The sequence below is a fragment of the Taeniopygia guttata genome, chromosome 2, assembly GCF_048771995.1.
Source record: "Taeniopygia guttata chromosome 2, bTaeGut7.mat, whole genome shotgun sequence".
Classification (NCBI taxonomy): Eukaryota; Metazoa; Chordata; class Aves; order Passeriformes; family Estrildidae; genus Taeniopygia; species Taeniopygia guttata.
The window spans coordinates 57,488,787-57,513,955 of NC_133026.1; positions in this window are offsets into that span (position 1 = coordinate 57,488,787).

A 25,169-nucleotide genomic window follows, 5' to 3' on the forward strand; every position below is an offset into this window, starting at 1 on the left:
AAGAGGATTATTTGTCTGCAGGCCTACGATCTTATTGGCATCATGAAGATGTTGGAGGGATAGTTCCTGTGACTAGAGTGCTAAGATGGAATAATACAGGCCCTTCAGGAAGGACAGTCAGGAAATATAGTCAGGGGTTATTGACTTCTTACTCAATGAGCAGCTGGAATCCAGGGAGTTCTACCTGAGGAGTGATGAGGAGCTGACTGACAGTTTATGGAATAAAGGAAGGGAAGGAACAGCTGATATTACAGGGGGAGTCTGCTACTTGGTGCCTGACCAGAAAGCTGAGCTGATGAGACCCTCTATAGATAGGTAGAAGCAGCCTCACATTTACAAGGCCTGGTCCTCACGTGTGACTTCAGATACTCCAATTATCTGTTGGAGGGATACCATAGCAGGGCATAATCAATTCATGTGGATGTTGGAATGCTTTTTGATAACTTCTCTCTCCAAGTGATAAAAGAGCCAATTAGGAGAGGTGCTATGATAAACCCTGCTCTTGCCAGCAGGGATGGGGAACATGAAGCTCAAAAACAACCTTGACTGCAGTGGCTATGGAATAGTGGAGTTCAAGATTCTTAAGGCTATGAGGAGGAAGCACAGAAAGCTTGCTAACCTGGATTTCAGAAGAGCAGACTTTGGCCTCATCAAGGATATGCTTGGTAGCTGAAGGAATAAAGCCCTGTAAGGCAAGAAGAGGCCAAGAAATCGGGGTCATATTTGAGGATCATCAGGAATGATACATTCTAAGGGAGGAGGTCAGACAAAAATTACAGAAGGCCTGTGGGGATGACCAAGGAGTTCCTGGACACACCCTAACGTTGAAAGGAAACCTGTAAAAGGCGAAAGCAAGGACAGATATCCTGGAAGGATTACAGAGAAATTGGTTGAGCAGCCAGGAAAAATGTTAGCAAAGTTAAAGTATTGATAGAATTAAACCTGGACAGTGACAAAAGAAAAAAAAAAGCAAAACAAACAAACAAACAAAAAAAAAAAGAAAAAAAAGAAAAAAAAAAACCTTCTATAGGTTCATTGCGGATAAAAGGAAGTCTAGAGAAGTCTAGAGATGAAGTCTCTTCTGGAAGGAAAGAGGAGATATGGTTACCATATAAGATATATATAAATATATAGAAAGATGAAGTACTTAATGGGTTTTTTTGCTAAATTTTTCAAGTGCTTCAGACACACAATGTGAGCTGCAAATAGCAAAGGCAGGAATTGGGACAATTAAAAACTGCCTGCTGTAGAATATCCATCTAAGAAACCTGAAGATGTATGTTTCCATGGGACCTGATGAGAGGTATCCATCGGTCCTGAGGGAGCTGGAAGAGGAAGCTGTTAAGTCACTATCATATTTGAGAAGCTGCTACAGTCCACTGAAGTTCCCACATACTGAAAAAGAGGAAACATAACCAGACCAGTGCTGTTCAACAATTTTGACAATGACATGAACAGTGGGATTAAAAGAACGCTCTGCAAACTCATGATGGCACCAAGCTATGTGGGGATATCAAAAAAAAAACTGGAGAGAAGGACGATATCAGAGGGACTATAGATTGGAGAGGTGGAGGTTATGTGAGCCTCATGAAGTTCAACAGGCCAAGTACAAAGTTCTTCACCTGAGCTGGCAATCCCAATCACAAATCAGGATGGATGGAGAATGAATTCAGAACAGCCTTGAAGGGAAGGATTCAGAGTGCTGACGGGTTAGAAGCTGAATGTGGCCAGCAATGTGCACTTGCAGAAAACCCAGAAAGCCAACTGTATTCTGGACTGCATCAAAAGGAGCACAGCCAGCAAGTCAAGGGGGGTGATCCTGTCCCTTTAAACTGCTCTCATTATATCCCACCTGGAGTACTGCTTCCAGCTGTGGGGTCCCCAGCACAGGAAAGAAATGGACTTGTTGGAGTGAGTCCAGAGGAGGGCTGTGAAGATGATTAGAGGGATATAGTGCCTCTCCTATGAGGAAAGGCTGGGATGTGATTGCTCAGCCTGGAGAAGAGAAGGGTCTGAGGTCACCATATAGCACCTTCCAGTACCAGAAGGGAGCCTACAAGAAAGATGGAAAAGGACTTTTTACTAGAGCTTCTGGTGGACAAGAGGGAATGGCTTTAAATTAAAAGACAGTTGGTTTAGATTAGATATTAGAAAGAAATTCTTCACTCTGAGGGTGATCAGATAGCAGCAGACATTGCCTAGAGAAGCTGTGGATACCAACCTCTTTGAAAGTGTTCAAGGCCAGGTTGGACAGGGCATTGAGCAACCTAGTCTGGTGGAAGATGTCCCTGCCCATGGTAGTGGGGTTGGAGCTAGATAATAATCAGAAGCTCGTTATGAACCAAATCATTATATGTGCTACCACAATTATACAATCTCCAAAGCAAACTCTTAGTGTGTCTACAATGGACCTTCTATCTTGAGTGCTAATAAATTCCTTGCATGACCTGATGTCATCACAATTTTATTTCAATTATTTCAAAATATCTCCAATTGCTCTAATTTTTCAGAATTCCTCAACAAGCTATTGATTCCTCTATAAAAATTAATTATAATTGTAATTATAAAAAGTCATAAACAAGCAGCTATATTTGTTATTTTGTCAATAAAATTCAATATACTTTGATTTAATTTTGAAATTGCAATTAACTTTTTTATAATTGGCACATACTGTAAGTTTCAGTCCCACATAATTTGATAGAACATTATTTCATTACAGTTTTAATTAAAATCCATTGGTATAACCTCAAGGAGATTCTTTACCAAATATCTCTCTTCTGGGACAGAATTTGATAGAGCTGAACAGTCAAAAGTTTTTGATATATTTTCAGCATTGTGGTTTTGGTTCTTACACCAAAGGAATTGTGTACCTACGTGGGTTGGACTGATGGATTTTAAATTTTTTTTAAAGAGAAAAAGGATCCTTTGTTTGCCAAAATTGGATGGTTAAGATCTTTTCCCAACAAAATAACTGGGGGAAAAAAGTTATGCTAAATAACCTATTGAACTCTGCTAGATTGCTAAGGAAGGTGATCTGCGGATTGGTCTATTGAGAGTACCTGCCAAATGGAAGTGGCAGAAAGCTATACAGTATATTCCTACTCAGAGTAATCATCCATTTTCCCTCAATTTCTTTAAATGGGATTTTGCAGAATGCCTGTTACCACAATATCTTAACAATGGAAGATCAAGGTGATTTCTTGCTGCAGCCCAGTCAGCCTCTGCTCTGCATGGTTCTGAGCTTTGTTCTGATAAGGAAACAAACATCCTCTGTGAAATTCACACAAGGAGCTAAGAAAATATTTGAATGGTTATCCTCTCTCTAAGTCTGTTTCTGGTCTGAAATTGGTGTGTCTTCCTAATTTCAGAAATCTGTTTGTGGTGTTCCTTTTTTCCCAAAAGTAGAAATAGTGATGCACTGATGGGAATAGGTAACACTCTGAGGGGTAACTGAGATTGTCGGCTATTTCTATGGAATGTTCTAACTAATCTAAAGATTTTAAATATTCATTCATTATAAAGAGAGAGAGAAGTCAGGAGACAAACTTGGTTCTCTGAGAGGTCATAGGAAATCTTTATGGGGTCTGGAAAAGACAAATATTCTCATATTTCTATGGACCCCAGAAAGTAATACAGAAGTCAAAACACATGCATTAGTATCTGTCCATCAGATTCCAGTTTAAAATTCACTATGAAGAGTAAGAACCCTGTGTCCCTGAACAGTCTACAGGGACAAACAGCATATGTTGACAAAGATGTGTTTGGTATGATCTCAGGTACATTTTCCCAAAAGCATGAGTTATGAGCTTCATCTGCTGGAGTTTTTTCTGATTTTTTTAGCCATCCAATAGTTTTTATTTTAAAGGAAATAGAAATATCTCATGCTAAAATAATTTCAAATTTCTAGAAACTGAATATATACCCTGAAAAGCAAAAATATGTTTTCAGGATCAGAAATTAGCTACTTTTTTTTTTTTTCACTTTGCCAAATACACCACCTACATTATAAATGTTCTTGCTACAGGTGTGCAGCAGATGAACTGCACCAATCATGCTAAGATAACCAGATCAAAAATAAAACAGAAATAATTTTTAAAAAAAGGATTAAGAAGGGCCTCAGACCATTTTCCCTGCCCCTTAAAGACTTTGTGAGAGAATGGGATAATTTGCCTATCTTTCTGAATTTTCAAATCAGTGGTGATGGAATGAACCACAGATTGATGGTCATGTCTTTGAGCAGAGCACTTTATATTTAATTCTTTCATTAGTTTTTTCTAGCTAATTATGTATGAGGAGTTTTAGCTTTTGCTTTCAAAGACTTGTCGCTGTGTGGGATGACAGTAATGGGGAATAGAAAAGTTATTTTTAATTTCTCCCAGCACTGAACACTCCTTTGGGCATAGCTGGGATCCATGATAATCTGATTCTCATTGCGCATGACTGTTCACTCACAGCAAACTGAAAGATCACCCTACGATCACCCCTACAGGCTGTTTTGCATATATGCACAAGCTTCAAGATAATGATTCTGTTTTAAAAATAAAGGTAATAATAAATTGCTGACATTTTCAATGCCTTTGTCATCTCTGATTTTGCACATGATGATTTGTAGGCAGCAAAGCAGTAGAGCCCTTGCTGGAATATTCTCTATAGTAGATTTTTATACTTTTCTTAATTTGTTATGTTTTCAAATTTTCCTTTCTGTGAGGTACCATAGGGAATAGGCAGTAAAGCTAGAGTGTAAATGAATCACTCTACTACAAAAGCCCTATATTGGCCTTCTGTTTTCTGGTTATACACTTTAATACAGGTCCCTCTGGCTTAGAAGCAAGGATGAAGTATACTATTGCTACTATGGATAATAGTTATTAAATATACAATTTATTATTAGTATAACTGTTGTTATTATTTTATGTAATTCAAGGTTGTTTTGTATTGGTGTTGCATGTAGTTCACTTCATGTATCATATACTACAGAAAAAATTGGTAGTTCAGCATAATGAACTTTGAGACATCATATTAACAGCAGAGTTCTCCTGAAGTGTTATACGTACAGCTGATGTTTGTTTCAACACAGTGAATTCATGAGAAGGCTAAAGCTTCAATGCAGTTAAACTGCACAGAGAAGACTCCACTTATTACAGTTATATGAACTTTCAAAATTGTCAGAGGATGTGCAAGTGTCCATTCATTCAGAGGCAAAGACATTCCTCCTATATCAACATCCATTCTCTGTCTAAAGAATATTTCATTCTACTGTGATAAAGTGGATAAAACAAGTGGGACAACAATAATTGAAAGAACCTGGAGCCTGGCAGGTAAGGCAGTCTCCAGAAAGACAGCAAATGCAGATTTCAGCTCCTTGGAACACAAAAAGGGTTGTTCTTAACTTATAGGGAAAAAAAAATCCAAGGCCACAGCACCACTGCGTTTTATCTTATTTAGAGCCCTACTGGTAGCTTCAAAGATACTGGACAAATTAGTGATCAGACAATTCCCGATTGGGGTAGCTTTTAGAAATTTGTTTATGAAGAACACAGAAAGTCTGAATTATCCAGTCAGCAGGAGACACCAAGGAGGGACTTTAGATGGATTACAGATACTGAAAAGACCCTATTAAGGATTTTAATGATGTAAATCACATACAGAAGAAGAGGAAAAAATAAACAGATCATAAGGATATCTCTTATAAGCCCTCTTCAGCATCTTCCTTTAAGTCAGCATTTCTGAAAAAAGTCTTTCAACTGTTGACAGGAATTTCTGAGTCTAACTTGTTCTAACCTGGAGCATCTTGTTGATAACATGCTCCTGCAAACTGTTATTCTGTTATGCTGCAAACTGCTAGCTGTGTGCTGAACAGAAAGAGACACTGTTATCTAAATCTATACCATTGCTTCTTCCCTAAACCTACCAAAGCTAAAAGAAAATTTAATTGTTCCATACAAAAATATTTTATAAAACATAATTTTTAAAGTCCTTTATATGGACTACTTTGTGTAAGTACAATATTTGCAGCAAGAGAGTAGCAGGGAAGAAAGGAGACTAAACACAGTAGTCGAGAAATAAATTATCAAATATCAAAAGATCTTTCAAAGAGAGATTTTTTCCACTTGAATATGAAGCTGAAAAGACTGTGACTCTTTCTTGTAGGTTTGGTATGGGATAGGTTTTCACAGAATTTTGGAGAGGTGAGATATAAAACAAATTTAAATGCTCTTTGCCCAAGAGCTGGCATTAAAAGTTATTTAAGCTTGCTTTCATTTGCTCCCCTATGACTTTGTTTTTGGTTTCCTTAGTCGGTATTTGTTTCATTTTAATTGCAAAGCAAACACTGCTGCTGTAGTACGTGTAACTCAATGGGGAGCTCTGCAATCTGCAAATAGAGCTCTGTGGTTTATTGACAGTGGTCTCTGCAGGCACTGCGGGGATCAGCAGCTCACTGGGGCTGGGCACCAGCAGTGCCAGGGGACACTGATGGCAGAGCCTGGCAGACTGGGCCCATCTCTCAGCCCCAGACAGGAGCAGGGCAGCTCAGGGCACCAGGGCACCCCAAGCTCAACTCAGGCTGTGGGAAAGCCTCTGTGGCAGAGCCTTGGCCCGAAGGAGCTGCTGGAGTCTTGGGTCAGGGATGCTCTGTCCCTGAGCCCTGGTAGCCCAATCCCTGGAGGGGAGTGCCCTTTGCAAGAGGTGCAAGTGTCCTTGTGGGCTGACATGAGGGGATGCTTTAATTGCCTACGTAGACTTGATTACTGGAGAAACAAAATAAACTCATATTCTGAAAGAAATGTTAAATATGACAGCATCATCATCTTACCTTGGTTTTTGGTTAGTTGGCTAGTTTTGTTGTGTTTAAATGAAATTTATACCTACAAGATGCAGATACAATCCCCTGCTGTTTTCCACTGCATTCAGTGTCATTAAATTACCGAATTATTTGCACCCTGATTGATAGTCCTTTGGTTAGTTTATTCTTCTTACATTAATTTCACAGTAAAACCTCCACTTACAGTGTTTTTGTTGTTTTACATTAGTCACTTCCCTAGATTTCCTTCGACACAGTGGAGTTTCCATCACTGCCAGTTTTTATCCTGTTAGATAAAAAACTTCTTGAAAATGTGTATTTAACACAGCTCTTGTCTTGACAGGAGGGTGGGGTCCATGACCTACCAAGTCTCCTGGTGTTCCACTTTCACAGAATGCTCTGGTTCTGAAGGCAAAGCAAGGGGATGCACAGAGTTAAGACACTTTGTGTCCACATAGTCATAGAGAAAGGTTACAAAGATATAGGTTTGGTAAATTCCTCAGCTCCTATTCCTATTTATAGGAATATACATATATTTGTGTTTCTTTATTCTTGCTTACATCCTATGTAAGGAAAACTAAATTACCCACATATTGAATGGGGCGAACTATCAGTTGAAGTCAGTAGATAGATTGTGCACCAGCTGGGAATGTGCTTCAGTATATTTCAACATTTAACAGAAAAAGCAGCAGTAAGAACTGCAAGAGTTTTTATATGCTGATATGCTTATCCTCTCAGATATTTACATTTTGGGCAAGTAAATTAATTGCCTGGAAAAGACCACTCAAAACACACACAGCAGGTGCTTCTTCAACTTAGTTTACATTGATTGGTTTCTTTGCTGCTTCAAGAGTCAGCAACACACAGTATTTCCTGTCTTTGTCACAATGGGTACTAAGTGAATCTTATTTATGCAGAATGCCAGTGACTGCTGATGTTTGTGGGTTTGGAGCTAAGAAAAAGGGCTAGAACAGACCTGAGTGTCTGTTTCAGAACCCATGCTGAAAAAAACATTGACTGGGCACACAGAGTTAGAGGTTTGTGGATCAGAGTTTACTCCCAATTAGGAAATTGAAAAAGACCAGGGTCAGTGGAAAAGATGAGACAGCTGTTGACTCAACTGCAGTCAGCCCATTTAGATGTAGATATGAAGTTAGCACACAGATGTAATTAAACTAGCTATAATGTAGTTTACCAACAGGATTCACAGATCCTTGTTTGAGATGATAGCTGCAAATTCATTACTAATTTGTAATTTACATAATGCCAAGAAATGTGTCTAGTTGCTTTGTCTTTAGCTTTCTGGTTTGTTTGTTTTTATCTGATGGTGATGAGGTGCTGCAAATTTGAATCCTGCTATACTCACTGCTTAAATATTATGGTGCAGCATGACTCAATATGTGGGTATCCTGGGACTTTACATGTTCATCCTGCTTCTACATACCCTTTCACTAAAAATGAAAAGCAATCCACAAAGTCAAATGACAACTAAATCAGCACAGGCAAATTAATTATATAAAGTGATGTTTATTTTGAAAAATGTAAAACTGAAATCATATATAATAATTAAATAAAAATATATAATTTATATTATAGGTCCTTGAGAGATAATCCAATACAGAGATCCATTTTAAAAATGTATTTAGCCATGTGCTTTCCTTACATGTGTGTTTCTCCTTACTGCCTCACTGAGATACAGCCGTGTATTTGAAATGTAGATGTGTCTGATTGCTTTACTGGAAACAGACATGCTCTTTATTGGAGGTATTGGTCTTAAATTAATTTTTTTTTTCTCAAAATAATGACTGATAAGATTCCTGCTTCATGGTATCCAAAGGTGTGTGTAGTGAATCTTATGACTGTTTTTAGCTGATCACTTCAACTATTACTACCCTAATATTTCTTATAGTGGGAAAAGGAGGTGTTTCATCAAAATTTCAGCTTAGATTTCAACAGCATTCTTAAGTTTTTCCGAATCCTTCAGCTGTCAAAGATTAAACTCAAATATACATCTAAATGAAAAGTTCTTGTTAATACTTGTGTTCAAGGTCTTTGCACAACAGTTTGTATTTTAGCTTTCCAGATGTATCAACTACGAGAGAATGGAGTGATCCTTCAGGAGGGTGTCATAACAAGTTAAAGGAACATTTGTGTGGTTGAGAACCACAGCCAGTTCTGAGAGGGTAATTATTTCCATAGTGTGTCTGTTCATGGTTGTTAATACCCTGTTGATGATGAAAACATAAGAAACAAACTGAATTAGCAAAGGAGAAGTAGATTAATGAAATGTTTTTAATGTTTTTACTCAATGTAGGAAAACTTTGAGAAGAATCAAAGACAAAAGATACTGAAAATTGTGTTTGCAGAAGACAGTGTTCAAGATTTTAATCATATAGAAAGAGAAAGAATAAAAATGTCTCTACACTTTTTGTTCTTTCTTGTTTATCTTGTGGGCAGATATCCAAAAGTTTACAGCAACAGATGTTATTTTAAAGTTTTTGGGAAGAGACATGGGGAGACACAACTGTATTATTAAGTTGGTAATAGGAAGCTGAAAAAGGCAGGTTAGCTAACTGATGATTATGGATGATTACATTTCAAAACAACATAAGGAAAATAAGTAAAAAATAAATTTCTCTCCCTTTGTTTTCCATCACCCTGACAGTAAGCATCATATGAAGAGAAGCTTGTTCCTGTACTCTCAACCATAAACAAACAATTCATACAGAGTTACAAGGTAGGAAGGAAGACAGGAAGGCGGAAGGAAGGAAAGAAATGCAAGTGGATTTCTGGCATCCTGCCAGAACCTGAGGGATATTGACAAATTTGGAAAGAGTCATAGAGTAGCAGTAAAGTGGTTAAGGGCCTGGAAAATATGATACATGAGGAAAGAGTAAAAGATGTGACCTTTTTTAAGCTTGGAGGTTAGAAGGATGTGGGGATCTTGCTGGTTTAAACATCATATTGGTGAGTTATAGAAAAGTCTCTTCCCACAGTAAAAAGCCGCAGTCAAGAGGCTAAAGCCATAAGTTGTAAAAAAAGAAAATCCATTTAGAAAATCCATCCATTCATTCATATGCTGAAATAGTGCTCATGATGAGAGTGGTAAACTGCATCAAGTTTGTAAAACAGACTCTGAAAATTTTGTCTGGAGGTTTTCAAAACTGTTCTGGATAAAACCTGAAGGAATCTGATCTAGCATTGAGCTGACTGGTTTGAGGAAGGGGTTAAACCAGACAATTTCCACAGAGATATTTTCAAACAAAATTATATTGTGATTCTACTATTTTCAATAATCTTGAATCTGTTGGAGCCTGGACAACTTTTTAGCTAAATGATTTTTTTATAATTTTACTAGTTTTGGCTGGCATGAGTTTTATTTTCTTGACAGAAGCTCACAGGGTGCTGTTTGGCATTTGTGACCAAAACAGTGATGATAAGACAGGAACATTTTCATTTTTGCTGAATAATGCTCACACAGTGTCAAGAACTCTTCTGGCAGGGATTAGGCTGGGGAGTACACAAAAGTTTGGGAAGAGGCACAGTGGGGACAGCTGACCCTAAGTACCCCAAAGAACATTCCAGACCATATGATGCCATGTACAGCAATAAAACCTGGGGACAAGAAGTGGGAAGTGGGGACATTTAGACTTAGGACATCTGTCTTCCCAAGTGACCATTACCCATGATGAAGCCCTTTTCCCCTTGAGATTGCTGAAGACCTGCCTGATGATGGGAAGTGGTGAATAACTTCCTTGTTTTGCTCTGCTTGCATGCAGAGCATTTGCTTTCCCTATGAAACTGTCTTTATCTCAACCCACAAGTTTTCTCACTTTTACCCTTATGATTCTCTCCCTCTTCCCACTGCAGGCGGGGGACTGAGCAAGTGGCTGTGCAGGGCTCAGCTGCCTACCAGGTCAGCCCACAATAATGATAAATTTATACATTAAAAAAAAAAAAGCTATGAAACTTGTACCATCCTTTAGTTTCTTGTGCAAGGGGGATCCATGCCTAACACTGACTTTTAATAAAGCTGTCATTCTGAACTAGGACTATTCATAAGTGCTACTGTTTCCCACATGATAGCTTTCATAATAGCAAAATCATCTTCATGAAAGAGTACATCACTTACTAACCACTACATTTAATTAGAATAAAATGCATTAATGTATTTTAATTCCAGAAATACCATCCTTTTAGGAAAGACTGTTTAAATTATAGAATATATAGCCATCAGGAGTCCACATTATTTTAAAAACTATTTTTCCTATTTTATTTTAATAAACAGGTTGAACAACTTTGATTCAAAATAGTTTAATTATTCTGAAGCACTTCTGAAAAGAGAACAACTGTAGTTTAAGTCCTTTGCAGGTTGAACTGGCACTGCTGGAAGCTACTGTAATTAGTAAATTTGCAAAAGCATTGTTAAAGTTATTTTCCTCAGCTTCGATAGACTACAGTTTATTAGTAAGCCTATTATTTATGCACTCCCGTGGGCCATTTAACATTTGCTTTAGTTAATGGGACTCTTCATCTTAATTAACAATACTAAAAGACCTTTTTCCTTCCCTCCCCCACAAAATGAATAAGGCGTTAGAAATATATCCCAGAATAATATAATTTTGGAGTTATTAAAAGTAAAGCCTTTCCATTGCTCATTTTTTCTTATCATCAAAGCTCCTTGAAAGACACTTCATGAAATTCCGTATATCGTGCATATCTTAATTAAAAACATGTGCTAATATTAAAAGACACTGAGTGATTCAAAGTCCATATGCAGGTCTTGTATGAATGATAATGAATTTTTAAGATTTATAGAAATTCAGAATGTTATTGCACAATATGAAGGTCAAAGTTGTAGAAGAAACAGTTTCAAATCACCACTGTGTTGCTATCAGGGAGCGTTCCTGTAGTATTCATGATCATAACCCTTTAGTTCAGTTCAATTGAACCATGTCCTCTGAATAAGATTATAGTGAAGTGAAAACAAGAGTTCAGCCTGCCAGCCAGAAGAACATGGTAACCTTTTGCCCCAAATCAGATCTACCAGAAATCTATTAAATGTATAGAGTCAGTCTTATTTAGAGAGAACTAAATTACTTTGGCTGTTTTGTGGTACAGAAGAGGCAAGTCTTACAAAATGCATCAGGTCCTCTGCTTTATCTGAGGGAAAAAGAAGAAAAAGCTTTCGCTGGTAAATTTTTTGCCTACTGACTGAATAATGTCAGCTTTTGTCCTTCAGTCTATGAGCATGATGTTGTAAGCACAAAGAGTGAAAATGTTGAACTTGAAATACTGATATTTAAGTCAGAATATCAGCTTTGAGTTATTTGGCAAAGTCATGAACAAATGATGACATTTCCCTTCCTAGCCCTCCTACCTTCATAGAATCATAAAATCATTAAAGTTGGAAAAGACCTCAAAGACCTTTGAATCTAACCTTTTACTTTTACCTTGTCAAAGTAAACCACAGCACCAAGTGCCACGCCCAGTCACCTCTCGAGCACCCACAGGGATGGTGGCTCTACCACTTCCCTGGGCAATCTGTTCCAAAACCTACCCAACATTTCAGTGAATAAATTCTTCCTGATGTCCAATCTGAAGTCCCCTGCTGCTGCTTGAGGTAATTTTCCCTTGTCCTCAAGGACAATATCCAGAGCCCTTTTCTGGCTATTTTTGTTTTAACCCCTATAGTGAGAGAAAGCAAAAGGCAATGTCTGCATAGTGATTCACACAGATTTTTTAATTTTTTTTTTTCTTTTTGTTATGTACGGTCCAATACAGGTGTCCTTATATAGACTTCAAACCTTTTGAGCTTTAGGAGAAACTGGTTTCTTACCTTTTGCACTATTTTCAGATTAACTGAATTGGTTAGCACACTGGTACAAGAAGAATTCAAGCCTTTTATATTTGCTTGTGCTGGCACTCTGGGCTGTTTACCTGAAGAAAGGTCATGACAGCATGCCAAGGCAGCTGAGAAATTCTGTGACCCCAAACATGAAACTACAGTAATGCAGACTAAAGTCCTGTACTGTATTCTCTTGTACAGTGAATTTTGCCTTCTCTGCAATAATCATCCAAATCCCAGTGAAGTCATGAGTCTGAAATACTGGAAATATGGTACAGCTTGTGAATATTTTTATGGTGGTATGGAATTATCTTCTAAATGTTGAATACTGAGGGTCATTTTCTGCCATCCAGTACTTCTGTTTGGCATTATTTTTTAATAATTTGATTGTCTCTTGGGGCTGGAGGGGACAGTTTGTTTGCATGTCTCCTTGTTGCTTTTCTGAAGAAGCTAGACTGAAATAGAGTGCTAGTGTGTGAGATGGATCTCATATTTAAAGAATGGGATGACAATGAACATTTGAAGAGATGAAGGCGAGACATTAATTTTCTTAAAATTCTATTACTTTTACCAAGATGTCCTTGGCACACATTTAGTCCTGAGATGTTTTTAGGGTTATGCACATGGTGAGCCTACACCAGGGACTGCATAATGGAGACTTACCAAGAGATGAATCATGAGGGGAAAGAGGTATGAGATAAAGTAAAGGTAAGTTCAGATATTCCTGGTTTGTTGTGTCAGACTTAACAGATCTGCTGTATAAACTATGTTTGAGTTGTGACCTTTTGTCCTGTAAAAAAATTCCAAATAAATACATTTTGCATGACAGCTGACATATTGCATCAGTATAGAAGAAATTTTGCTACAGCATTTGTTCAGGATTTGGTGTGGGAGGAACATTCAGTTTCTAATTTAGGGAATTACTGTATGTAGCAGAAAACGGGCATAGCTTTATTGTACTACTTAAAAGTCAAATAAGGATAAGTGTGTTTATATTTGTTTTTCATAAGATACATATTTTTAATAGAAAAATATGAGCTATGCAGGAGAGGGAAAGAAGGATCTATTAAATAGTTCCTGCATGTAAATTACAGCCATAAATTCTGCTAAACCATAAAATTAATCAAATTGTTTAATCTGGTGTAATTTTGAAGATTAAGGCATTTACAAGCAGTGATGTGAGAACACTAAATTATATCACAAATTTTTCTGTGTGCCTTTTAATAGCACAGTATAAAACTACTCTGATCAGAGACATGGTCATAGAATGATGTCAAGGGTGTCTATCACTTTATTCATACGAAAAGACTAACAAGGGGTTTCTTTCATTTATATGTGTGATGTGATGGAAAAAAGGTAGTGGAAAACTGAGCCTTTGTCCCTTACAACCACATAGAAAAAGCCACATAGAAGTATAGAAATCACTGCAAATTGTTCAAGAGTGAATGCTTTTCCCCAGAATAATTTTGAACAGATAAAAATCAAGTAGTTCATTATAATGAAAACTAAAAGAGAGATTGATGATGATGATGATGATAACTGTAGCATAATAGGTACTATTTTGGATTGATTGAATATCAGACTACAATATTTCCTAATTTCTTTAGAGTTAATTTGAGAGGAATTAAGTTTTTGGTGGTAAAGTGTAAGAGATTGTGGGTAAATTGATAAATCCATGAATATTTACAGGGACAACTTTTAGGATGAAGATCCATAGAAATCCATCTCTTTCCTTTTGCAGAAGAATTCTTTTTAAAACATTTTCCCGCCTTGTTGTGACTTGTAGGTTATCTGGCAATTTCTATATCAGACTGCTTAGACTGACTTTTCATTTTTATTTTATAATGTCTTAACTGCATTATGTTTTCTCTTCTTTGAGGCATATGTAGAAAATCTGTAGAAAGAAAGAGAAAACGACTGTTTCGTTATCACAGCCCTATTACTGATTCTCTGTATTCCTAATGATAGCTGCCTGTATCAAAATATTAAGGAGCATCAGTTGTAACACCGATTTTTTTAAGGAGATTTTTAGCTTATTTTGTATTTTCTTGGGGGGTTTAGGTATTGTTGTTTTTGTGGGTTTTGCTTATTGGTTTGTTGTTGTCTGGGATTTTTTTCCTCAAGATAGTGCTCACAGACAGTGTTGATTGTTCTTCTCTTTCTCATATCAAAAAGGTGGGCCCATACTCCAAGTTGTATGCCTGGATGCCAGATGGTTGTGTTAGTGCTGAGTGTGACTTCTTGAAAATTTTCATAGTCAAAATACCTCAGTAATCAAGTTATACAGACCAGGCTACAGGTGATCTTTTTTTTTTTTTTTTCTGACCTGTTTGGAATCTGCATAGAAGGTAAACGGGTTCTTCAGGAAAAGAGAGGGCTATTTGGTTAACTCTTACTTTGTCTAGACTTGAAATAAGAGATCCATCTTGAAATTTAGATCCTATTTTTTTAAGTACAAAGTGTGCTATTTGGCCTCAGGATTATTATTGTGGATTTCTATCAAATAGCGGTGCAGTAGAGGATGTCATAACTGTAATGCAAAGCAGAAAAACTGATGATAGCTGTGCATACCAAAAAAAAAAAAACTCTCACAGAAACATAGAAAAGACAAATTCACAGTTCATAGTGTTGACAGCTCATTTTTTACAAATTCTGTTTCAAAAAAACATAATAAATATCTAGTTGTTTTTGCTGGTGTGACAAGAAATTGTCACATCAATATATGCATTTTAATGGTGTTGCACTTGAAGCTTTTTGGTACTTCAATAATTTTGTTTCTTTCAAAATCATTGCATAAACATGTGAATGAAAATGTTTACAGGGCCAAAGATTGTTTTAGGTTTTACAGTGTAACACTCTTCCATGTGGGGAAGGTATACGTTATCCCCATGACCCGTTTGTCTCTTAAAGAAACATATCTTTAAAGATAGTGCAACAACAATGCCGATGCGCTCTTCTCCCCGATGCCTTTCCCTTGCCCCGGCTAGCTCTGGGGAGAAGGGGAGGGCAGATTTCTAGCGCTTCCCGCTGAACCCTCACAGGGCTTTGGGCTGCGCTATCGGAGTTCGGAGAGCAGTCAGCGACCCCATGGCAAATTATGAAGAGAGTCTTTCTCCGGGGGGAGAATTCCGTTTATTATAATCCAACAGGGAATACAATAATTCGAAGGAGTCCAGGCATGCCGCGCCTGCATTTGCTGGAGCGGCGCGGGCAGGGCGGAGTGCGCTGGAGCCAGCCAGAGAAAGCGTGGAGCGCGCCGTGTGAACGAACTAAATACGGAACGGGGGAAAACCTGAGTAGCCAATGGGGTAACGCCATGGGGGGTTCGAGGGTGGTGGGATACGGGGATACATCCAATGAAGGACAGACAGGGGAAGGGTCCCAGGTCCTCTGCCTATCACCCGGCGTCCCGGGTGGAAGATTCTAGGTGGAGGGGAAGGGGCACCGAGTGACAGACAGGCATCTGGGGTAAAAAGGGGGAATGACTTAGCATTTTTGGGGATAACAGACGCGCGAGAAGAGACGGGAAAACCCGGGGAGAACTGTTACAGAACCGGGGGTACATGGAACAAACCTATACATAATACAAATGTAATAAAACATAAAAAACACAACTCCACACAATAACAAGTGAGTATATACAAATTAAAAGGCTAGTAGTATGCAAGTTATGAACACAAATTCTCTTAATGTTCACATCTAAGCAAGAACTCTTTACATGGTTAAACCTGTATGCCTAACCCTCACAGGCCAGGAAATGTCCCATTTGTTTAAGTGATTGTTCATTCAAAAGTAAAAGATAGGTGATCTTTACTTTTGAGATTACATGACTTCAACTCCCAGAATTTAATTTTTTTTTACTACTTTCCCAGATAGTATTAGAGCTACATAGCACTTCGTACTTTTCTTCTTGTGAAAAATACTTACATACAGATACCAAACAATCTTCTCTTTAATAAAATCAAGATCTCACTCTTTACCAGGGATCTTATTCTCTGTTGATTAGTTACAATACCTGGCTCTTCTTTTATTGTTTTTCCTACAATCTCTATTTCTTTTTTTACCAAACTATATTTTCAAAAACTAAAAATTATTAAACTCTTCAGACTGTCTAAATGTTATTTCACCAGTGAGATTAGAAGCTATAAAATTAAGTCCTGTTTGCACTCTTCTACTAGTCCTTGCTATTGTGTAACCATATATTTTTTGCATTTTCTGTTACTGAGGTCTTATGTAGAGCGCTTCAACCATTCAGACCTCATATATTTCAAAGGACATTAGCTTTGTATTTTGGGACAGTTCCGTTGCCTTTTATTCCCATAAAGAACCCAGAGTTTGCTAAAGTGCATCCTATTAAGTCTTGCTCAATGGGAGGTCTTTAGCATTTAAATGTGCTGAAAAGAAACACCAAGTATGTAGGAGAAGAAGTAGCCTCAAATACCTTGGGAATTACACAATATTTCTGTCTTGCATAACTATGAAAATGTATCCAAACTACATAACATTCAAAAAATTGTGATTAATTAATCAATTTATTTATCAGTAATCCCTATTTCAGATTTTTTTAAAATATCAATATTAATGAGAAAAATAGTTTCCTACATCTTCAGAAATAATAGATTCTCATTTGTCTTTCACTGAAGTATTTTGATTCTGCTTTTAAATTTCAAGTTTTTGTACATGGAAACCAATGTTGATACACACATGCATTTTTGCATTCTCTACGCAATTTCCAAAACTGTATTTGGAATTCTTTCTGTTATAAAAAAATTCACCAGTCTCTAGGCCTAAAGATTTTTATCCTAATTTATGCTGCACAAATAACTTTGTGATCTACTTTCCAGTATAATATCCTAATATATTGTCTATATTTATAATAATCAGCAGCCTGGGAAAGTAGTTTGAGTAGTTATGTTCTCCAGAAGGGAAATCTCCACATCAATGACAATTACACCCACATCTTTTCACCTGACTGCCACCCTTTAATCATGAATTGAAATACTTGCAGTTATTTACATGATAAAAAAATAGGCACCTAGTGTTTTCCTCAGGTGATGGGGCAAAGATAAAACTACCTCAAACTCTGAGTTACTAATTAAATCTGCTGTGTATAGTCCAACATATGGCACTGAAACTGACTCTTAACATTACTAATACTTCTCTATTCTTCAGGAACTTCAAATCTAGGTTTTTTTCTGGTGTTTTATGTAATTTTGATAATATTTTAATCTTCCATAATTATGATTTTTTTGTTTTGCATTTGTTTTTGTTTTGTTTTGTTTTGTTTTTCTTAATTAGTTCTATAATTTTGTGTAAAATTTAACGCAAATATTTATTTTTTACACGTTATATATAATGATTTTAGCTATTTTTTTTTTCCCACACTGAATATTTTTATAAGTCATCTGCTTCAAAATAGGATATAAAAATGTTTTATATAGACTGTATGTAATTAAAGTAATTTGGAATTAGGAACTTATACAGTATCTGGAAAAAGAACATATAAACACTCAGAAGGCAAATGATGTGTATTTAAACCCACTAAAATAAAAGGAGAGTTCTCACAGGTAGAAGAGGGATTTAAAAGAATGAGATAATTGCCGGTCATTAAAACTTGTATAAAAACAATCTACTGACTTCACAAGTAAACAATGCTACAATTTATTTCCTGTTGTTTTATTATTATCAATTTGTGGAAGAAGGAGTACTGAAGATAAATAATTCTGGATTGTAATAGCAGAATAGTCTCTCTACTTTAGAATTAGTTACAAAAATATGTCACATTTCTCTAAATTTAATTAATCAAGCTTCTTTTAAATTACAAAGAAAAATTTTTGATGTGTAAAACTTTTCTTAGATTTAGAATAAATGGACTTTTCTGTATTATAGTTCTAAAATATGGCTTGATAATGATTATGCTCTTTTTTTTTCTACAGCAGAGATTTATATTACAGATGTGGTGCAACAATAGATTGCAAACATATAGTGACTAATGAGTACATCCCAAGGTGGAACAACTTTAAAAGAGTTCTTCATTTGAAGAAAATGACTGGGAAAGATATAGGAATTCTGAAAAGGATTTGGAAGAAATCCCTTCATGTGTATCCAGTGTTCATACCTTTTTAAAATTATTATAATCTAAAACATAGCAGTAAATTTTTGAAAACTTAGCATCAAGAGCTATAGATGTTGGGTTTTTTTGTGTATGGGAGTTTGGTCGATCGGTTGGTTGGTTGGTTTGGCTTGGTTTGGTTCAATTTGTTGTTTTGTTTTTTCCTTTGGGCCTAGACTTCAGATGAATTGAAGATTATGGGAGAAGTCACTGGTAATTATAGGCGGCATGCAAATAATATAATCTTTAATTTCAGAGTTTATAGCTTTAATTTTACAATTTTACAAATGAAAATTGACTGCTTAGGTAAACTTAATCCAGATTAAAATCCATTTTCTTTAAATGCATATTTCAACTAAATCTGAATACAAAATCTTTGATAGATTAAAGTAAGAAATAAAGTTCTAACACTAGGGGTCTGGCCCTGAAGTTACTGAGAAAAGAACACAAATTGCATTAACTTCTAATTAGAATAGAATTTGTTCAGTATTTCTTGTAGGCCCTCATTATCTTGCAAGATCAACAATATATAAATATAACATAATTAAACCCTTTTATTGACACTAGATATCCAAATCTTATGAAATCTGAAATGTGATGAAAACTTTTGTTGCTTTGATACAAAGGAAAAGAAAAGATTTAAGATCTGAGCTCATTTTAAAAGAGCAGATTAATTGTCCTTATTCATGGCAAGCTCTAAAAGAAGCATTTCTCAAAGGAGGTGTTACTTTCCTTGGAGAGTTTTTAGATCTGATCTCAATTCTGCTAAAGAGATTCTAAATTTAATAGTAATGTTAAACTAAACGAAATATGGATTCACTTAAATAATTTAAGCTTGCTGCAATTATACAAATTTAATAAGTTTTGTATATAATACCACTGGATAATGTAAGATAATAGAATTATAGATTAAATGTCTTTTTAGTTAGGGAAATTGGCAAGGTGTGTTTCCTACTCATATGATGTAACTTTTCATATAGCCTCAACTAAAATTCTATTCTTCTAAGAGACTATCCATTAATAAAGATATATTTTATCTCTAAAGTAATTTAATATTTTTGTATATATATATATATACATATATATATATAAAAATATGAAATAAGGACTTATCTTTCAAGTGTATTTCTACATAAGCTAGCTTACTGAACTTTGAAAAATTTAGTTTTGTCAGTTCCATTTTGCTTACTCCTTTATTTTCAGTATGATTTAATGAACAAAATGTTTTATATAACACAATTCCCTTTGATTTTCAATATGAAGAGACAAAGTTGACCAAAATAATGAGGATTCACTCCTTTTCATAAGAATATAAAGAGCAGGTACCCTGACATTCACATAATGAGCATTGGATGGAGTCAAAAGGCATAATAAAAAATTCCTATTTTCTACAGCCATTACTATTTTCTTTCTCAGATATACCATAATTGCATTTTCTTGATATATATTGAATCTTCTATGTCTACCTCACATTGCTAACATCCACAGTAACTGCACTTCTGAGAAATTTAGAAGAAATTACCATCGTAGGAGAAAATTGTTTTGATATAGTAGGGAATTCAAACAATTTAGATATTCCTGTATGTTCTCTCCTGTCTGTTGCCTCCTACTTGACTCTACAGAGTCTCCTAACTTTATGGCTCTCAGTCCCATATTAGCTAGATTCTCAAAGAAGTTACTTCAATATCCTAGTTATCTCATTTCATATATGTATATACTTTTTTTTTCTATCATGGCCATCATTGCTCTGAGTTGCATATTAGAAAGGTTTTTAAGTAGATTACAAGGAAACAAAACATAACAGAATTAACAATTGAATCTCAATGGACTGAAGACTCATTGAGGACTTTAATCAGGTGCAAATTAATTTTTCTGTCAAAATATTAGTTTACATATTATTTAATATATGATACAACTAATTTTCACTGGTTTTCTCACTGATGTTGCTGGGCCAACAAGAGAGTAGAAAGTTTGAGCCTTTCAGAAGTATTTCCTTTATTAATATTACAGCCAATGACAAACCCAAGGTTTCTGAAGCTTATATGTCACCCTTTTTTTAGCAGAAGGTTTACTATTAGTCAGGTTGATGGCTCAAAATCTAATGATAACATGTTTTCTGGTGTAATTGTATAAACTCATTTGTACAGAATCTTAATTCTGTACAAAAGTTTAAAAAGAGCAAAGATGTGTCGTTCAACAGACGCAATCATGGTAGTCTAAAAATTAAATGTACAGGAATTATATTAGAAAAATTGTCTCAGTTAAATCATATCTCTTGCAATGAAATTAAACAGAAGAGAAAAACCAAAGGTAAAACTACTTCCATATCTATTTTCTCATATGAAAGCACTGTTTCAACTCCATTTACCAATAAGAAGAGAAAAATTGTGTTGAAGAAGGAGGGAAAGAAGAAAAAGAAGAAGAAGGAAAATGGCAATTACAGGCTGTTTAAGCAGTGAATTCTTTTTCTAATCCTGTAATGAGCTTCTATACAGCAACATTTATTACCTTATGCAACACCATATGTTGCATGTAAAGGAAGCTACTTTCTATCATCTCTCACACTGAAAGTGAAGAAAAGTTCTATCGAATCAACAGATCTCAGAGCTGTGACAAACTCACAGTGTATGTGGGAATGTGTTGGCTGCCCAAATGAATAATTTGAATAGAATTTTAAGATCATTTTATAAACTTTTACGATAATAAAGTTAGAATAACACAGAGGGAAGGGTGTTGTTCCTTTTCCAAGCAGATCTGTATTTGACATCTTTGTCTGGAAGATGTATTACTCATCCATCATAGAGTATTGCCACACTGATGATATATTAGTGTAATACATTATCAGAACACCATCATTCCTGTGATATATTGCTAGCTAGCACAGAACTAGATGGTGAGAGTTGGCTATAAAGACTTAGCACCATTTATGATAGCAAAAAGAAAATTAAGCACTTTATTTTAAGACTTGCACACTAAAGGGGATCTGTAAAAAGGTGATGGTTATTTTAAAAATTGATTTGTGGTAATGCACATCCTGAATTTTGGGGATAAGAATTCTAGAAGTAAAATCAAGCCAATGTTTGTGGTCAGGCAGAAGAGCTACTTTCCTGAAGACGTTGCTTTGTGGCTTGTCAGTGGTAGTGCTCATAAATTGTATCATTAAAACTTTATATTTTAAAAACCTGCAAAAAATAACATAGAAGTAACTATTGGCCATTCATTATAGAGTCAAAATCTAGTATGACAACAACATGAAAGATTATTGTGGCATACAAAAACCAAGAAAAAAGTTGTGGGAATTTTTTTAGCAAATCTGATTTTTCATGGTCTAGATGTAAATGTTTAGTCTTTGCACAAGCTATTGGTCAGATCTTTCAAAATCAGGAGTAGTTTCATTCCTCTAGGATCACAGCCTTAATGAAAACCCATACCTAGCAATCACAACATTTCTTTGCCATAAAAATTGTAAGATGCTCCTTTTGTTATTGTTGTTGTTATTCCTTCTAAAGTAATGGAGAAAAAAAAGAGTGAATTGATGAAATGGAGGGGAAAAAAATCTCAAAACACAATAGAATTTAACCTGAAAAAATTGTATTTGGGCATAAGCAGCTTTACTGTGGCCAAATACACATACCAAAGCTGATAAGGCTGTTCTTATGGCTATTCTTTACTTATATATCAGTGAAAATTTTGAAAGCTTTTTCCTTTCCATTTAATCAAATAATTTTATTTATAATTCCCAAGAGAATTGATTGAATAAAAACAATAAACTCCTTCCCAACAATTTTATAATTTATCTAAGGACAAAATAAACTTTAAATAATTATTTTTCCCACCTTTTTTTTTTCTTACAAAACTGTTTATCAAAAAAAAAAAAACAAACATGGAGAGCAGTACTGTAAAACATCAATTATTAGTTCCTTAAAAAAATCCAGTTTATGTTATTACTAATGTCATAAACCTATTACCGTGTTCTCCAGTGACATTTCCCTCTCATAAATTTACAGAATTCATAGCCATAGGGTCTGTTAGGATCCATGTATAATGTATAGCATGTATAATTTCATGAAAATATTCTCTGATCTTGATTTCAGTTCATTTAGTTTTGCTTGCCTCACTGCTGTCCTTTAGGTGGTATATTCTGTCAGCATGGGACGTTTATCTATGCAATGCTTACAGCAGTGCAGCACGATTGTTTACTGGTGCTTGAAGGAACTTTTGCAGCAGCAAGCATGAAGTGTTGACTTGGGTAAACTGAAAAATGCATGGCATGAAATTACCATTTTATTATTTCCTTGAAGGCCTAGATTAAAAAAAAAAATAAAAGGATAAAGTGCAAAGAATACAGAATGTGGCTTTTTGCTGGGAGTTTGTACTCTATATAGAAAAGTATATTTTTCAACATACATTTCATCATACATGCATATTGCGATGTATGCAAAACAGTAAAATTAATGCAAATATATGCAGTTGAAGACAGAGCACATTTTGAAGGTGGCATAGCACCCTTTGTCAATGTCAGTTTTGTGACAACCTTTGATAGTGCATAGGGATTTCTTTAGTCACTTAGAGGTCAAGATAAACTGTTTGTCTGTTTCAAAACTTACCTTCTGATTGATGGCACTTCAGTGAAAACTGAGCATTAAAAAGACCATGTCTTATATTTCATTCTTAGGGGACAGGAGGTTCTATAACAACTTGATAAACTAAGTGCAATGGAATTAAAATGAACCCAGATATTACTGAGAAAATGAAACAATGTCTGGTATTTCAGTAACTGTCTTAATTTCTCATCAGTTGTCTAATAACCCTGTCAGACATATATTGGAAAAAAATCTCACAATAAACTTGGAATATCAGAAGAAGATTCATTCTTACTGAATAGCATTCTCTTTCAGGTCTTTTAGGAAACACATTGTATCCATAAATACAACAGAAATAATTTCTTTCTTCAAAGAGACTGCATTTTTCTTAATTTCTTGATACCTGATCCCAGTATAAACAGCTAAGAGTCTGTGCTCATTGAAATGAATTAGAAATATAACAAGGATATATGTATAGTAAGATATTTTGTATAATATTTGCCATGAGTTCTTAATATAAACCAGAAACAACTAGGCCATGTTTTGGAAAACACTCTTTATGAGAGAGGTTCTGTAAGTACATCCAAAAATTTTTTTTAAATTCTGTTCATATATCAACTAAGACATATAATTAAGATTTTGGGCAGTATAAATGTTTTTTGGGTTAAAGTATTCCAAATGTATGTATACATAACAGCACAAACCCTAAACTATACTGAGGACCTGCCTATACAACCAGCCCAAATGTGTCAACCTGAGACACAGTTGTAGCTTTGAATTGTTAGGAGTGCCTGACTAGTAAGTAATGACTTTTATTTCCAAAATTTTGTGAGCATGCCAGATTTTTAGGTCTGTAAAAAGGCAGACAGAAAACTGTTAGCTTTTCAAAACAGAAATGAGCAATTGATATTAAATGGAAAAATATTAGGAACTACACGGTGGTTTATAAAGAATTTATTTGTATTCCTAAAAACTGAAAATATTTGAAAAAATCACCCTAAATAAGTCTAAGCATTTATAGGGTAACTTTGAAAATACATTTATCTTTGACTATTACTGCTACGATCTCTTTCCATTTGGCAGGATTGTTCCTTATTTACTTGAACATGAGAAAAACTAGAGCATTAAAAAATAATTAATTACTTTATTGAATTATAATTTAAAGACGTTAATGTAAATTACGAAAGGACTCAAATATTACTGAAAGGAAAGAAATAAAAGTCATGCTGGTAAGCTAAAGTTGTGAGGAAATAGGAATTTTGTTAGAGCCACTTGAAAGGGCGCCATTAAAGTCACTACTTTCAGAACAAAATAAATAATCACAAATGCTTGAGGGTCAAGTATGCATCAATACTGAACTCTTTGAATCATATTTCTACTTTTTAAAAGAAAAAATCTTTTTATGATTAATTTTTTGTCTTTTTTTTACATTTTGACTTTTTTTTCTGAGGACAAGTCATACAAGGAGACAGCATGAATAAAAGATATGACATGTTTCTTTCCATTCCTGACTGAATTTAAATGAATTTCAGGCCTGGAAATTGAATAACTTTTGTGTAACTCATAGACTAGAGTTAAAAGGGAAAACATACGGAGCCATAAATATGGAATTTCTTTCTGGCACCATTTAGCTACTCTTTGGAAAAGTCTATCTTAATAACAATAAGAAGATAAAGCCAAATAATAAGAAAATGAAGTGTTGTTCCAAATAAAGGTTTGTATTTGGTGTTTCTAAGTTTGAAATTTCTTTTCTTAGCAACTGCATCTGAGCAAGGACTGCGATGTTCTGAGCATAACACCAGAAAGCCAGAAGCTCATGTTATT